This window comes from Triticum urartu, chromosome 3A (assembly GCF_056163025.1).
Source record: "Triticum urartu cultivar PI428250 chromosome 3A, HENAU_Tu73, whole genome shotgun sequence".
In the NCBI taxonomy this organism is placed as follows: domain Eukaryota; kingdom Viridiplantae; phylum Streptophyta; class Magnoliopsida; order Poales; family Poaceae; genus Triticum; species Triticum urartu.
In genome coordinates this window covers 730232130-730249682 of record NC_141875.1, presented here as the reverse complement: position 1 = coordinate 730249682, position 17553 = coordinate 730232130, and the positions used below count along the sequence as shown (strand labels likewise).

The window sequence follows — 17553 nt, the reverse complement described above, 5'->3', positions numbered from 1 at the left end:
AACTTTGAGGCTTTAGCAGCTCGGTTACACCTCCGGAGAACAAACAAGGGTATAAAGCTGAAACAAACACAGTGCCCCTATAACCATACTTTTAGCATCTTGGACAATCAAGAAAAGCCCTGACATTTAATAAAAGGCTGGAACTTCCAACATAATGATAAACACTGCACCAACCTCCCATATCAAAGAGACATACATCAGAGTAATACTCATTATATCAACAGGGTCATTTTTGGCAAACAAATAAAATCCATGTGTTACTTGCATGTGTGTTACCGATGAAGATGTCGTTCCTGTTGGCAGCATCCACGTTGACGTTGTTGTACCTGATGGCCATGTTGCTGACAGCCGTCCTGTCCGGCATGCTTGAGCACGGAGAAGAGCACTTCCCCCTAGTCCTCTGTTAGCTGCAGCTAATATGGGCCAACACGGTTATCATCCAGATCGAAAACTGACTGAATACTTGAAACAACACAGTGGCTCGTGATTCTAGTCAAGTGTATGACCAAAAAGCATTATGACCCCCACTTCCTGTTTACAGTAGCTCTCCAGGCATGTGTTTCTATCTTGTATTTATATTTAAAAATAACTTGTCAACAAGACATGTCCTGCCGAGAAGATTCACTTAAACGGACCAAATTATGCATGTGAAGACAAGTTAATCCAGATAAAGGGGAGGTAGCACAGATTGTAGCAGTACAGTCACGTGTATTTACAACATGTTTAGCTTGGAAATCTTAAGCCAAGAATGGTATACTACTACACTTACCTTTCAAGTTGACAAAGCAAAAACTCTTGCAAGAAGAGCGCCACTGGGCTGCTATGCTAAGCTACTACAAGACTTGTGCTTGAAGTAGTGCTGCTGCTACAACAAGTGCAGCACAAAGCAGCAGCAGCAGGAAAATTAAAATCTGGGCTGCTGTTAGGTGGTCTTTGGAGGTGGATCACAATGAAGTAGTATGTAGTCTTGATGGCCAAGACAGAATTAACAACGGGTAGATGGACGTGGACACACATAGCATTCCAAAATCGCGTGAGCACAAAACAGGGAAAGCCACTAACCTTGGCTTGGCTGTCAAGATGAACCCTTCCTTCTCCTATGCACTACTCGGTGACGATGTTGTACTGAATCCAAAAAAGAAGAAGAAATATTTGAATGGCCGATGGGCAGCACACACAAAATTCACCACAGCTCGAGCAAGATGATGATGATGATGATGACAAATTTGATTGTTCAGAGACATACTTGCACAGCCAAAAAAGACAGTAGCTTAGCTAGCTACCAAGTACTAGATAGCTTCTGCTAGTGACTAAGTCATTCATGTGAATCCCATCCTAGACATGTATGTGTGCAGAAGAGAGATGCATATTCTTCTTGAACAGCTGCAAACACCACTTTGGTAGCAAGCAAACTAGCGACCCGTTTGGTTTGCAGGAATCATCCCGGTTTCCGATTCGCCCGCTATCCAAAACCGTATCCAGTGTTCGGTACGCTTACTGTGTATTCCGTAGCGGCGTCTTCCGAAACATTGGTTCACGAAATCGAAAACGGCCCGAGCGGACCTGATTGGAAAACTAGGAGTCGGACGCTCAACCAAACAAATCACTTCTTGCGTCAAAAGAAATCAAAAGCAGAGCTTCCCAACATATAGCAGAGCTGAATACGTTACCTGACCTTGAACCAAACACGTCGTAAGAGGCAAACAATTGCTATGTATGAAGCATATACAAATTTTATAAATAAAACATACTCGTACAGAGTTAAGAAGATGTCGATACAGGTAGAAACTAAACCAAAAAAAAGGAGGTACGGATTCATGGAACTTGAACGGTCCAACAAAAAACGTATAATTCTGGGCATGCATATAGAGATTGGCTACAGACCAAACAAACAGTCCAGCATCAAGTGAAAATGAAAATGATTGATTTGATTCATGGTAATTTGATTGATTCGGTTGGTTTGCCCTTATGGTCTTGCTCTTGACAAGAGCAGCACAGGGTGGGTGCTCTACATTACCCTACACACACACCTCCGTCCGGGTTTATTAGGCCTCTAAGCCAAAGCCAGATATGTACTACGTATGTAGCTCCATCAAACTTGCATTAAGCCTTTTGCATTTTCTTCATCTTAAAAGGCAAAAGACGGAAACTGGCATGAAGACCAGCTGTTGAACATGGCGCGACGGGTCCAACAACATACACAGGACAACGCACTCTCCCGAACCGTTCCTTATTTCGACGGCGTCCATGGCGGTGTTGAGGAGCCGGTGGGATCGGTCTCCCGTCTATATTTCTGGTCGAAAGTTTTAGGTGTTTGGCCGGTGGCTGGCGTGTATGCGTGATGTCACCGATGGGCGAGTGAAAATGGTGGTTCCAGATTTTGGGTTTGTGGATTGAAGGCGGCGGATCTGGTGCTCGGCCTCGGCGATGTTGACGATGCCTCCGGGATTAGAGGAGAATGAGGATGATCCCAGCTGGTCGACGTGCCACAGCGACAAAGGCTTCGCTGATGGCAAGCTTCTTCGTTGACTCACAACGCTCTCGTGGGCTATATATGGTTCTCCTTCGAATCCGGCGACATTCAGTGGTGACGACTGCTATTGCAGAATTAACTAATGATTCCAATTTGTTTCCCTTTCATTTGGTTTTTCAACAAGTTTTTGTGTTTGCTCACGACCCTTCTGGTTGGTTCCGCGTGCGTGCGTGCGTTGTATTCATCGCGTATTTTGTAATCAATGAAATATTCGGTTACCCTAAAAAAAGAAAAAGAACATGGGTGAGACGCACGTCTGCGCGACACGGTTTGAACAAGTTTTGTCCGGTTGAATCGTATTGTCGCCCAAATGTATGCGGGCAGCGTTGGATGGCTGCCCACCGCATCCGTGTGCGCGGGCTGGTCCTCTCTTGTATGCGGACAGATGCGAGTTGCTGTTGGAGATGCCCTTAGTGTACACGTCCATTGATTTTTTTCGGGTTTTTTTTTTGGGGTGTGTGGGCATTTTGATGCACGTGTGTGAGGTGACGGTGATATATACAGGTGCACGTGAAATGGAAATACGTACCCACGCAGGCACACAGCAAGTCCGGTCGGGTTATCTATCTGAGTTTGCTTTGCATAAGTACCCACGCATGCACGCACACCACGCAGGGCAGGGTGGTGCTGTCTGTACATGCACGCAGCGCGCCATCGAAGCAGCAATGGATGCCCGTCTGTCGTCTATCGCTTCACCGCCCGACCCACGAGCGACACACGATTCGATTCTCCTTCTGCTCCACAGGCCCTCTCAGTGCACCCACATCCGCCTGCTCCACAGGCCCACTCGGCCGCTCACCCGCCGTCTTCTTGCAACCCACGAACGCGAGAAATCAGGGACTCGATCGAGGGAAAACCGGTGTCAGCGATCGAAGAAAACAACGCCTATATATGGTAGAGTATATATGTACGTACGTGATCGGTTAGGTATGGAAATTTGAGAAGAGATATGATCGGAAGATACGTACGTGGTCAAAGCGGTAAAAAGTAACGACCGCTTTTCCGGAAAACCCCTTGAGCCTCACTTAGGCGATCAGGCGATTAAGGTTTCGCGGAGACTGACGGCGGCCGCCGACGGGATCGGTGGGGCGCAGCAAGGATCGCCGGCCGGAGATGGCTTCAAGCTCCGGCCATGGCGGCGGGAACGGATCGGGGGCCCTGTCCCCCAAGTCTGCAAGGGCGCGCCTCGAGGAGCAGCTCGGGAAACTTGACATATCGGAGGAAGAGGCGACGCCGCTGGTACTGGACGACCGCGTTGAAGGGGCGCCGGAGAAGTGGATGGTGGCCGGAAAAGTGCTAAACCGCAATATTCTGCACATCAACACCATCTCTAGTGTCTTGCGGCCTGCATGGGGAAACCCTAAGGGGATGAATTTTCACAGTGTAGGGGAAAACACTTTCGTTGCGGAGTTTGCTACGCAGCGGGATCAAGATCGCATGTGGGATGGATCGCCTTGGCATATCAATAAACACGCTGTGATTTTGTCTGAATTTGAAGAATACATGTGCCCGTCAGAGCTCAAATTTGACAAGCTGCAGGTATGGGCACGGGTAGTAAACCTCCCCTTCAACCTGCGAGGTGAGGAGTGGGGTAATGCTATAGCCAAGCAGATTGATAAACGGGCTACTTCTATCCACTTTGATCATGGTGGTGACTACCTGCGCGCTCGCGTTACACTAGATGTGGCCAAGCCGTTGAGGAGATGGATCCTTATTGAATCGGCAAGCAGGGGGAGCACTGACCCGTATGACATCCATTATGAAAACATCCCCCACTTTTGTTTTTCGTGTGGCCGATTGGGCCACTCTGATCTTTACTATCCGACCCCCGGCACCAGATGAGCATGGCGATCTGCCGTTTGGCAAAGGGCTGCGGCCACCGGAGGAGAAGAAGCGGACGGTGTCAAGCGAGAGTTCCACCAAGTCACAACAGACCAAGTCTAGCAAGGCAGAGACAAGGAATTCTAGCTCGGCAGCAAAAGAGCCTGAGATGACCTCACCAATGAAACGAAATTATGCACCTAAAAGGAAGGGAGGGCCACCTGCACAAGTGTATCGCCGGGTTGAGCTACCGCTGCTAACGGACCAGGCTCATGGTTCGGATGCGGATGTGTTGGTTAATACGACCCTAGCGGATAAGGGGACAGAGGACGAGGATGATGGCATAATGAGAGAGTCAAAGAAAAAGAAACCCACACCAACCAACTCAGAATCACCGGCAGCGGCTGCAGGTCAGCCCTGCCCGTCCCAATGAATGTCATTAGCTGGAACTGCCGGGGGCTTGGGAACCCCGAGGCAGTTCCCGAGCTTCGCAGTGTTGTGAAGCAGGAAGGTCCTGTTCTCCTCTTTGTCACTGAGACGAAGATTGGAGGGAAACGTGTTGAGAGTCTGAAACAAACGTTGGGTTTTGTTGGAAGCTTTGCGGTGGACAGTGCTGGCCTAAGCGGCGGGATAGGCTTGTTCTGGTCTAAGGATGTTTTAGTTGAGCTAAAGAACTATAGTTCCGGCCACATTGATGTTGTGGTGCGGAAGGATTCCCCGAATTCGGTGGAGTGGCGATTCACCGGATTTTATGGAGCACCAAGTGCACAAGACAGAAGACATAGCTGGCGGTTTCTTCGAACACTATACGATATACCACATTCGGCCTGGCTTTGCATGGGTGACTTCAACGAAACCTTGTATGCTGAGGAACACTTTAGCCGGGCTGAACGGCCGGAGTGGCAGATGAGGGCTTTTAGGGAAGTCATAGATGATTGTGCTCTTCAGGACTTGGGTTGGACCGGCGTCCCTTACACCTGGGATAACCGACAGTCGGGAGATGCAAACGTTAAAGCTCGTCTTGATCGGGCCTTTGCCAATGAAGAATTCAGACAACTCTATGAGTACACGAGAGTACGGCATGTTTGTGCGATGGAGTCCGATCACTGTTTTGTAGTTGCTGAATTGCGCCATCATACGATCAGAAGCAACTCTCATGTACCTAAACCCTTTCGGTATGAGAATGTTTGGCAATCTCATAGCGACTATGAGCAACTGGTAGCGGAGACCTGGAGAAATCAACCCCGGGCGCCAGGTTTGCATGGCATACTGGACTCCTTAGGTGCATTGCAACGTCAGCTTGCACCATGGGGGGCGCGTGAATTTGGATGCCTCTCAAGGACAGTCCGACAGCTGAGGAAACGACTGTCTAGACTGCGGGAGCAGTCCATTGGTCGGGGCCCAACTGAGGAGGAGAAACGAACTATGACAAAACTCAGAGAGGCACTTCGATTGGAAGAAATATGGATGAAACAACGATCTCGCGTTCCCTGGTTGAAGGAAGGGGATCGTAATATGGCCTATTTCCAAGCACAGGAGAAGCAACGGAAGCGCATAAATAGAGTCTCTAATCTTCAGAGATCTGATGGCTCCACTTGTGTGAATGGCGATGAGGACAAAGAAGAGGTGCAGGCATTTTACCAAGCTCTCTATACCTCCCAAGGACACAATAATATGGATGAGCTGTTATCGCATGTACAAGTTCGGGTCACTCCGGAGATGAATCAACTTCTGGAGAAGCCGTTTGAGGCAGCTGAGATCCATAAGGCATTATTTCAAATGGTGCCATCAAAGGGCTACGACAGGGCGACCCCCTCTCGCCTCTGATGTTTGTTCTCGTGATGGATGTGCTTACGGCGGTCATCAAGCGGGGCGACCAGGAAGGATTATTTGGTTCATTTGAGCGATGGGGAATCCGGAACCGATTATCTATTTATGCGGATGACGTGGTCATGCTTATTAGACCACTTGCGTGCGAAGCCGAGGCAGTGGTGGGTTTGTTCAGAGCCTTCGGTGCTGCCACTGGTCTCCACTATAATCTGGCAAAGAGTTCTGCAACCATGATTCGTGGCGAGGATGCCAACCTTCAGGAGGTGCTGCAAATTCTGGAATGCCCGGCTGTACAATTTCCAATTAGATACTTGGGGTTGCCGTTGTCACCTAGGCGACTGACCAAGATGGACCTCCAGTCGTTCGTGGACAGTGCAGCGGGGCATCTACCAACGTGGAAAGCCTCCATGCTGAGGCGTGCGGGGCGGCTTGTGTTGATCAACTCGACGCTCATAGCCACGGCAATATACCCAATGCTGGTGCTTGATCTGCCGCAATGGTTCCTGGCATGTATCGATAAGCTATGTAGGGGATTTTTCTGGCGCGGGTATGAGGAAGCCAAGGGTGGCAGCTGCTTGGTGAACTGGAAACTTGTTTGCACGACCAAATAATTTGGTGGCCTAAGGGTGAAAAACTTGAAGGTTATGAATAATGCTCTAATGCTCAAGTGGTCATGGCTAGAGAAGGTGGGCCAGGACAAACCATGGGAGGGGCTGCGCATTACAGTTCCATCGGAGGCTAAAGCTGTGGGGGAGGCAGCAATGCAGTGTGTGCTCGGGGACGGTCAGAGATTGCAATTCTGGTCTGACCACTGGATTAATGGGAGATGCGTGAAGCAGATTGTCCAGCGGTCTTCGCCAGGCTTGGCAATGCCAAACATGCGTAGCCGGTAGAAGCTGAGCACCACTGTTGTATCATCATCTGTAATGCCGGAGCCCCACGCTGAAAAGTTGATGTCGAAATTGTAGCGATCTGGAAGCCTGTGTTGGGCCTCAGAAGGCAGCAGCGTGGTGACCGGCGGGAGGTGCGTGAGTTGTCTAGTGAGCGGGTTGAGCAGGCGCACGTGGTATTGGTTATGGAGCAGCACGAGGAGGCCCTCGGGGGTGAGGGCGAGCACCTCGTGGTCACGGAGCTCGGGGATGTCCACGTGGATGCACTCGCCGGTGGAGGAATTTAGGAAGCGTCTGCGGTTGGGCGTGGCGAGCCGTTCTCGGAGCAGGACCCATCGCCGGGGATGGAACCGGCGGTCTATGCCATCGTGCGCGCGCGGGTCCATGGAGATTTGCCGCCACGGGCGGCAAACGGCGCGGAAGCGAAGGAAGTCGGCGATGTCGTAGGCGAGGACACGCTCGGCGATAATCCCCATCGGCCCGTCAGAGAGGTTCGCCTAATCCCTCCTGCGGACGCGGCAAGCAGGGCAGATTAGAGAAATCGGCCGGCGAGGGAGCGGACCCATGACCCGTGGCCGTGAGTCGGCAAGTAACGTACCTTCGCTCAGGGCAGGAGGAGGGGAGTGGTCCATGGAGCCAGGACGGGTAGGACTTGGCAGTTGGGGAGGGGTACGGTGGATCGTGGATGGTCCTCTGCCGCCGCCACGAGGGAACGTCGGCCATCTCACCCGATTGCGAAACAAAGAAACAGACAGGGTCGGGTTGGCACCTGTCGGGGAGCTTCGCCAGCTTGGGTCATGGAGCATCTACTTCCACGCTTACAGAGTCCAAAAGCAATAAAAAAGCAATGTAAACATCTTTTTAATTTACACAATATATACTTTTTGCCCTAAAAAAATATGTATTTTTACATAAAGTATATGTTGATGCTTCTCGAGAAAATTGTTTCGATGACAAATATGCGTTTGTACAAAAAAGTAAATTATAAATGTGTACGATGCCATATAAAAAATGTTCGTGTGCATTTCAAATATATTAAGACGACTTAATATAGCGTTTTCTAGTTCATAAGAGAATGTTCATGCATCTGAAAATAAATGTGCATGAACATTTTGTTACAGATAACTTGAGTCATCGATCCATCGATCCCCATCCCCCCGCGTCATCTCCTCTGAGGCGACCCGGGGGAAACCCTAGCGCCGCCGCCGAGCTCCCCCCCCCCCCCCCCCCTCCCTCTTCCTCCTCTCCTCCGCTTGGCACTGGCGCATGGCCCGATGATGGTTGCGGCGGGGATCTGGCGCCTCCTCATCAGATGGAAAGCGGCGGCTCCGGCCAGTGGCGCGCGGCTCGGCCTGGAGGGCGATTGCTGGTGGGTGGCTTCCCATGGCTGTGCGGGCAGCATGGAGGTCGCGATCGACGGCGTAGTGGCGGCTCCTCGCAGTCGGCCGGGTCCCTTGAAGAAGCTTTGATCCCGGCTCGATCTACTCCGATCTGGGTCGGCGGTGGTCCTTGGCGGCGGAGTCCGTCGTCTTGTGCTGCCGGGCTGCCGGATCTGGCGTTTGGGTGTGGTTCCGGGGGAAACCCCTGGCCGGCGCGGCGGCCCCCCAAAGTCGACGTCTTTGGCGTCGATCCCCTCCCTGGAGGCTTTGGGGTGAACCCTCCCCCTCCCGCCTACCCCTTGAGCTCCGGCAAAAGCCGGCTCTCCCTTGGTCTGGGTGTCGATGACACCTCGGTGGCCTGCTCCTTCTTGAAGGCGGCGGTCGGGATTGGCTCTTGGTGGTGGAGTGGCCGGTGTCCCAGTTCCGAAGCGCGACGGCTTGATGTTCGCGCTTCATCCTGCTCGGGCTCGCCCTTGCATGGTGAACCTTCTTCGGTCTTCTTCATGGTGGCGCGTCTTCGTCTGACAGCTCGCGTCCCCTGCTTCGTGCTGCCCCTGCCAGCTTTGATTCTCGTCTGGATGGGCTTCCGTTGCTCGTGGGTCAGCATTGTCTGCTTCTTCCTATGGCTACGCGGTCACCTTGAGATGGGTTATGTGGTAGCCACTCTATCGATCGCCGGTGCGGCACCCATCGAGCCTGGGTGAAAGGGTAGTGGCCCTTTGCGACCGTGGAGACATCTCAATTGTTGCCCTAGTTTGGCCATGGATGTAGCCGGTGCTCAATGCTTGCACGGGGTGTCCCTCCTCTCGTGCTCCTAGTTGGCTAGTTGGTGTAGGCGTAGTGCTGGTCGTCAGCAACGGTGCTGTGGGCTTGGCTCCGGTTGTTGTCCATTGTGTTGTTCTGCCTAGCACCTTGTATCTTCTTTCCGCTTTGCTTTACATTCTTCCCCTTTGTAATGTGGTGCTCCTGTAATCCTGGTCAGTTGATGGCGTTGCTAATTAAAAGTCGGGCTAGGTTCGAGCTCTTCTCGGGCTCGGCCGGCGCCTTTTCTCTAAAAAACATTTTGTTACAAGACACGATGAACTTCTTCAAATACACAAATATATTTGTTGAATTACATGATGAAGAATTTTTAAATTATACACTAAAAGTTATCTTTTGACCTCCAAATCAAGAGGGCACACGTTTCTGGCATCATCGATATTCTTAGGTAACAAGTTCGATGTTGCTGGATGCTATCCGCAATATACTTTGAACACCCACATGGACCATGAACCATAATCTCACCTTAATTTTTGAACAAAAGCAGCGGCGGGCGGCCAGGAATTTCTCACGCCCGCGAGGAGCCCAGGGATTCAGGTACTCCAGCATCTTTTATAGGAGTAAATGTTATATTTCTACTGTTTCAGAAATTCCAATTTTACCTTTAAATCTTTCCCGATAAAGCACGGAACTTTTCTGGTCGTCTGTCACTAAAAATACCTTCGAAGTTGCTACAAATTACCCACCATAAGTGAAAAAAAAGATTCGATATCTATTTCCAAAGTCGTCTCTTATACAAGTGACACAAGCAGACTAAGTTGCTTGAGCCTCTCTCTCCTACGCTGAAGACCAAGGTTCGAATCCCTGTTTTGCCCTTTTTCCCACTCCTTTTTTCTCTCACGCACGTCCTCCCCCCCCCCCCGCCACATGGAGTTCATGGGCCGGGCCGTAGCGCCCCTATTTTTCCATTTCGCTTTTCTGTCTTTTCTTTTCTCATTTCTGTTTTTGTTCTTTTCTTCTTTAAATTAATTCGAGATTTCCAATTCTCAAAATTTTGCGAGATTTCAAATTTTTTTGTGAATTCCAAAAATATTCAGGAAATCATCAAAATTTTCCGGTCACAAAAAATGTTGAGGATTTTACAAAGCTTTTTGAAATTATAAAAAAATCATAATTTGGAAAAAATGTCGTAAAATAAAATCATCTTCATGAATTTGAAAAAAATGATGGTATATTCAAACATATTCGTGAATCTGAAAAAAAGTCCATAAAATTTTACAAAATATTTAAAAATATCAATTTTCTTGCCAATTTTTTTTAAAAAAATGGTTGTCGATCCGAAAACCTATTCGCCGATTCAAAAGTCTTTTGTGTCTAGAATTTGATTAGTTTTTGGAAAGTCTTTAAATGTCTAGGCATTGGGAGTAGTTCATAGTCGATGAGATTTGTTTTAAAAGTTTTAAACATTCCCTTGCATGACACAATGACAAGTGTGTCATGTAGTGGCAAGCTCATTGCCATGGGATTGATTTACGACGTCGAATGCATTGTGATCGCGTGGACATCGCGTCCATCATCAACGAGGGTGGGAAGAAAGATAAGTGACAACATGGTGAGCCAAAGTGTTAAAATAGAGAACACTCATATTTTGAGGATTGAGTCATACTCATTTGACTATCGTGTAATATTTTTGTCTCCTATTGCAACGCATGAGCATATTTGCTAGTAATGAAACTGACTTATCTTAGTAATGCTAGTATCTGGAAACAATAACAGAAAGTAGTCTTTGGGAAAATCCCTGCAAGAAAAGAAATCTTATTGGTTTATTTGTGCTAGGGGAATTGAATTGAAACTATTCTTTTCAAGTAGCTCGCGGCAAGGGCAATGATCTTACTCCTGTATTTTATCAGTCTATTTATGAGAGCAAGTAAATTAAAAGTCCTATAGCAAATACAGATGGAAAACTACAACGTGACTCAAGCGGGGCCTAGGGGCAATAGACATCAGTTCCACCTTGAGCAAGACCAAGACGAGAGCAAAACAAGACGTGACTGGTCAAGAAAAGAAACAACGACAGGAAACCGATCAGGAAACATATCCAAGCAAAGGTATAGTATACGTAGGGGCTCCGTATAATTATATAACATAATAAAACAAGGATATCCGCTGGAGATGTAGGAATCGGATCGAACCACTACTTTATCTGGCCAACACAGACCGAGACCAGCCAGTCCCGCGTCCCACCTTAAACCCAACCCGCCCCGCTAACACAGGCTCGGCCTTTCGCGTCAGCGAAATCATGGACGCCGCACAGTCCAGTCTCGTCGCCCAAGCCTCAAGTCGTAAGTCGCACACGCAACCGCACGCGGATGTCTAATTACCTCTTGTATATATACACTAGAGAGAGAGAGAGAGAGAGAGAGAGAGAGAGAGAGAGAGATGGTGGCATACATAACGGAGAGAAGAAGCTCTGGAGGGGGTGCAGCTAGCTAGCGAGAGGGAACGGATCGATGACGTAGAGCTATCCGGACCCTCCGTTCCTGGCTGGCTAGCTGGCTAATACAATTAAGTGGATGCTCCTGTTGTTCCTGCTGCTACTACTAAATGACGTCAGTCAATTAGGCGGCTGTGGCTGCGGCAGCTCGATTACAGCAAAGTCAATCAAGGTTACGTCCACCAAGGTACCAATTACTGCTCTAGCTCTAGTTCCCGTGCCCCTCCCCAATAGCGATATGGTATGGGACTAAATCACTTCCTGAGCAAGCAGTCTCGCTGGCTGGTGTGTGGTGTGTGTGCATGGGCCGTTGGCAACCCAACCAACGCTGGACTGGCCCAGACGGCACCAACTCACCACCTTCAATTTGTCCCCGGCCCAAGTTGGGTTATCTGTCGACGACACGGCACTTGTTATTCCTTTTTCTTTTCTCCCTCGCTCATTTGGGCCAGAGAACTGATTTCATTCTCTCAGCTAGGTAAATCGCTATGATTTGATTGCAAATGCTGATGCGAAAGAGCATTGATTTACGCAAGGAAGGAACTTTGCGTTGGCCAGACATTTCTACCATGATTTTATCCATTGTACGGTCTCATGAAAGAAATGATATACATTGACCAACAAGAATTTTTATTTCCTGTGTTTGAAACATAACAACTTTGCTCGTCATACACGCCTATACACAGAATCTAGATAAAAGATGGGTTCTTTTTTTTCCCTCCTTTTTCTTCCAGCGTCTTGGCATCCATGATCCATCAGTGAATGGAACAACAACAAATAAAATGCCAAGACCCTAGATCAGCTTTGCTACGCTAGCAACTTCTGACCCTATATCAGTAAGGTACACAGTTTCCAGGGGTGCGTGCACATCTCACAAACACACACTAGCCAGTTTACAAAACAACATGTGACTCGCTCATTTCGTGAGACAATCTTCAAGAGAGATTCATGAAAATGATTAATGTAAAAATTAATCGCAGTCGCAATGCATACATGAACAAAACGAGTAAATGGCATCATCAATTTTCAACACGTACAGGATCCTAAGTTCAATAACACCCAGCCTAAACACATTTTGCACGTCTGGCTCATTTTACATAGTGCTTCCGATCTGAATCTCGGCTCTCTTCGGTGCCTTGCCACTTGTGTCAACCCAATTCAACCACCTCCATTTCTCGCCTTGCCACCAACAAGCCTATGTGAATGCATAACATGACCAGATCAAGGAACATCGCCAACAGAGCAGCATCAACACAACATGATACCAAACAGAGTTCATCCATCACCAAAGGGCAAATAAAATAGTTTCTCGCATTTTCCTAGATTCTCTCCTTGCTCTCTCCCTCTATGATAGCCTGAAAAGGTTGGAGAAGAAAAGCTCAGCCACTATATATAGAGAACCGGCAGAAAGAAAGAAATTTCGACGACATGAATAATGAGTGCCTAATGACATTTCCAACAGCTAACACTTAGTACAACTCTACTTTGACAAAAATATTGTCAAAAGAAATGACAAAAGAGGTGTGGGCACAACAACGACATAAGAAATGCTGCTGCTACTCAGTTCATCATCCCATAAATGGCTATGTCTGGCAGCTTTGAATAGCATGCCACATAATTTATAATGGCAGTCCAAGTACAAACTCAAGAGATACAACAAGCTAGCTTATCTCTTCCGAAAACAACAAAACACCACATCAACCTTATTATCTAGGCCGATGAACTCACCTTCCTGAGCAAACTAACAATCTTTCTACTCACCGCAGCCATCCTTCTTCAGCAACTGAATTAATGGCATCAGCACACCCGCCTCCCCTTGAGATGAGCAAATACACTTTGCATTGCCTCATCTTTGATGGACTCCCTCCAATTGTACACAAGTGTTGCAGCTGCAAGGAGAACAAACAGTATAAGAGGAGCGCACAACTAGTATAGTTCCAAAAGCAATGTATCAGGGGTATCACTTTTTCTTATCCAAAAAACACACCCTCCCTTTCTACAGGCCAAGATCATAAACCATCCCCAGGAAAATTATTCTCTCTACTTAACAAATTGCTTTGCTTTGGATAGGACACTCACAACACAACATTTCAGCCAAAGAGCAGAGGGATGCAACATAACAAAATAGCAAAGGCTACAACAACAAAGCCTTTCGGTCCCGAACAAGTTGGGATAGGCTAGAGTTGAACCCATAAGACAACAAAGCTTCTACAGAAAACCTCAGCACTTGTATAACGGCTCAATGACATGGTTTTTTTATGCCTACAAGATATAATATGACAAGGATTGTGGAATTTGACCAGGAAGACTCTTGTTGTTAAGATAGTTGTTACTCCAAGTAGACGTTCACTCTGAAAAAACATAAAATGTTTGTTTACCTAAACCACCATCGCCCACAAGTTGATGACTGGACAATCTGAGAGAGAGAGAGAAGACCAAAGACTTGCCCGGACCGAGGAATAGACGTTGAGGTCCACAAATTCATGCTCTGAGAGATGGGATCTTGGCGAGCCACCCTGCCCATCTTGCGTGGCGGACACACCACATGTGCCACCCTGCCCTGCAGCAGACCAAGCGGCACCTGCAGCAGGCAACAACAAGAACAAAGATGTTCATCATTCTCAGTACATGTATGGTTGATTGCCTACAAATAAATTCATTTTGCCATGCCATTATGCGCTAAAAGGATGTTCTGAGTAAATTCTGTCACGAAGGACATCAAAATAAGTAGATAGTTAGATATGAAACAGTGAAGAGGCATTGATATAACGGGTTCAACAAAAAATCCATAATGCGGTCAGTCATAGTGTGTCACTCAAGAATTACAACTCCACTGCCCTATCATGTTGGTGCTTTCTAAAGCAAAAATGCAAATGGACCCTAGTTCATAGACGGTGACACTACCAAAAATAGCACCAAGACAGGTGCAAGCTCCTGCAGCCCTGCTCTCCTTAGCTTGGATAGGGACTTATTCCACTGAGATAATTCAATAAAGTACCATACGAACTGCAGCTAATCAAGCTGATACTTTTTGAACCAAAAGTGCTAAGGGAAAAACCAGTGTTCTGGATCCAAACTAGTTTCAAACTGCAGAACAACTGTTCATCATGGTGACCATAACCAAATAAACATGACCCAAAAGCAGTACCAAAAACAGCACCAAGACAAGAGCCAGCTCCTGTCCTGCTTAGGTCAACAAAGCACTTTTTTATGGAGCTAATGTTGTACGTGTTCGATTTAGTAGATGGGGCAGTTCCCATTTCGTCCAGCAAGGTGACAAGATAACCAACAAAGACCAAAATATATAATGTTGCTCCTTAGTTAAGAGGCAACAATTAATTACTCGGAGGGCTTAGTTTTCTTATTTCAAATCCAACTAAGCCCTTTGCTACCCAAAATCCTAAAAAAAATTCAGAATAATCAATCCGGACAGCTCATAGGAACAAAAAAACAACAAGATCACTTGATTGTGGTTGCCGGAAGACCACACCAGAAATCTGAGAGAGAGAGAGAGAGAGAGAGAGAGAGAGAGAGAGAGAGAGAGAGAGGTGGGGGGAGGGATGCCAAGGGCTCACCTGAACTGAGAAGAGGTGACTACTACTGCACGGTTGCGCAAGCCAAGGTTGTAGAAGATTAGACGACCTCAAACAATAAGCTAAATTTTCTGAAAAGAAAAGGGAACATGATGAAGCTTCAGCAATCATAAAATCGACCAAAACATAATTAAACACATTGGCTATGTTCATGAACAAAACACCCCTCGTCATCTACTAGACAGTAGCAACTAGAAGCAACCAAGTAACTTCCTGTGTGACAGTTCTTCATCGAACTCTAGAAACTAGGAGATAACACCAAGTGTATTATCATGTTCTTGGCAGTTTGAGGGGCCTTAGACCTCATTTGCAAGGAAGAATCATCATCATTAACACAGAGCAAGTCACTAAGACTGAACATGTCGACACTAACAACACAACACCATAGGACAGACCACAGCCACTAGATAATTAGCTCGATGGTCAGAACAGAGAACAGAGCACGGTATGACCAGAGCAAACAGAGCAGGGAGGAGAGGCCAGTGACTCACCTAAGTAGTTGTAGCTGAGGAGTAATTCATGGTAGCCCAGAACATCACACCATGTACGGACTGCTGGACGGTCTCGATGTCGAGGGCCTTCCACTTGACAAACCGGCTCCACGTGTCCCTTGAGTTTATCAAGCTCCCTCAGCCTGTAATAACAAAGTCAGGTCTCTCTCGAATGGAGACAACACAAAATGGTAGCGTAACAATATTTAAGATCAATCAACACATAGCCATGCTACAGGAAAATTGAGCCCCTTTTCCATCATGAACAAAGATAAGTCAGACCAAGACCACACATGATAAATCTATTACACTACTAGAAAAAAGGCCTGTTAGTGGCGCACCTATTTTTGCCATTAATGACGCACTATAGGGGCGCCATTATTATCTATGATAGTAATGGTGCACTAAGATAGTAATGGCACATTTTTTTCAAAAAAATTTCAGAATTTTTTTTTCAATTTTTTTTTCGTTTTTTTCTTAATTTCAGATCACTATGGCTTAATCTCTTGTTTTTTTTCTTAATCTAGGGTCATTATGGCTTAATCTCGGGTCAATATGCTTAATCTTTTTTTTTCTTAATCTAGAGTCACTATGGCTTAATCTCGGGTCAATATGCTTAATCTCAAGTCAAATCGCACTAAGTGGTGAAACTTCCCGGAAGGTCACCCATCCTCACACTCCAGCCCGAGCACGCTTAACTTCGCAGTTCTATCCCCAGCACCACCTCACTTAACAGGCACTTGTTGATATATTTATCATATCAATCCTATTAAACCTTGTTGATGTCTAGGACTTTGTTCATGTTCACGAGTATGATGAAATTTTGAAAAAATATTTCAAACTTCCTAGCATATTACGTATCATATTTTGAAAAAAAAAATCCAAAAAAAATTTGAAACCAATTTTTTTTCTATTACTAGTGGCGCACCTAGCAAATGGTGCGCCATTACTAAGTTTGAAACTTTTTCCATTTTCTCCCCTCTAGATCTTAAAAGCCCCATATCTTTCGTTATGTTAGGTTTTTGGGGATTCTGAAAATCTTCAACGGGGTTCCTCAAATTGAATTCGGATGTAACTTTTCGACTAGATGATTTTTCATATAAAAAACTTTTTAACCCGACTTTTTAACCCATTTTACTAAATTTCCAGAGAGATTTTGCAAATAAAGTCGAAATTCATATTTGTAAATTTTCCCAACAACTAGACCACATATCATGTGGGGAACTTATTTTCTTTTATTTTTTTTGACATTTCCATTATTTTCTTTTATTCTTTTTAAAACTGAAAAGGCGGTCCATGGGGGGTGTGTGCAAAGAAAGTTAGTAATGGCGCACCTTCACCAAAGTGCGTCATTACTATGTGTATGACTTGGTCAACCATAGTAATGGCGCACTTTGTGTAGGTGCGCCATTACTAAGTTTGACATAGTAATGTCGCACCTATGCAAAGTGCGCAATTACTAAGTTTGACCAAGATTTGACCCAGTCATACGCATAGTAATGGCGCACTTTATACAGGTGCGCCATTACTATGTCAACTAGTAATGACGCACTATTCCCTGGTGCGCCACTGCTAACAATTTTTTTTATTTTTTTTTCAAAACTAATAATGGCGCACCATACATCAGGTGCGCCATTAGTAATATGTCAATAATGGCGTACCTGTATCTGGTGCGCCACTGGTATATAGCAGTGGCGCATCATATACATGGTGCGCCATTAATGTCCATATTAGCTATAGCCGTTTTCCTAGTAGTGTTA

The 17553-nt window shown here is 46.6% G+C and overlaps 1 pseudogene; it reads right to left on the bottom strand.

The window, feature by feature from the left end:
• The window catches only part of LOC147982329 (uncharacterized), a 59836-nt pseudogene extending 52039 nt beyond the window's left edge, over positions 1 to 7797 (bottom strand).
• Between the last annotated feature and the right edge of the window lie 9756 nt (positions 7798 to 17553).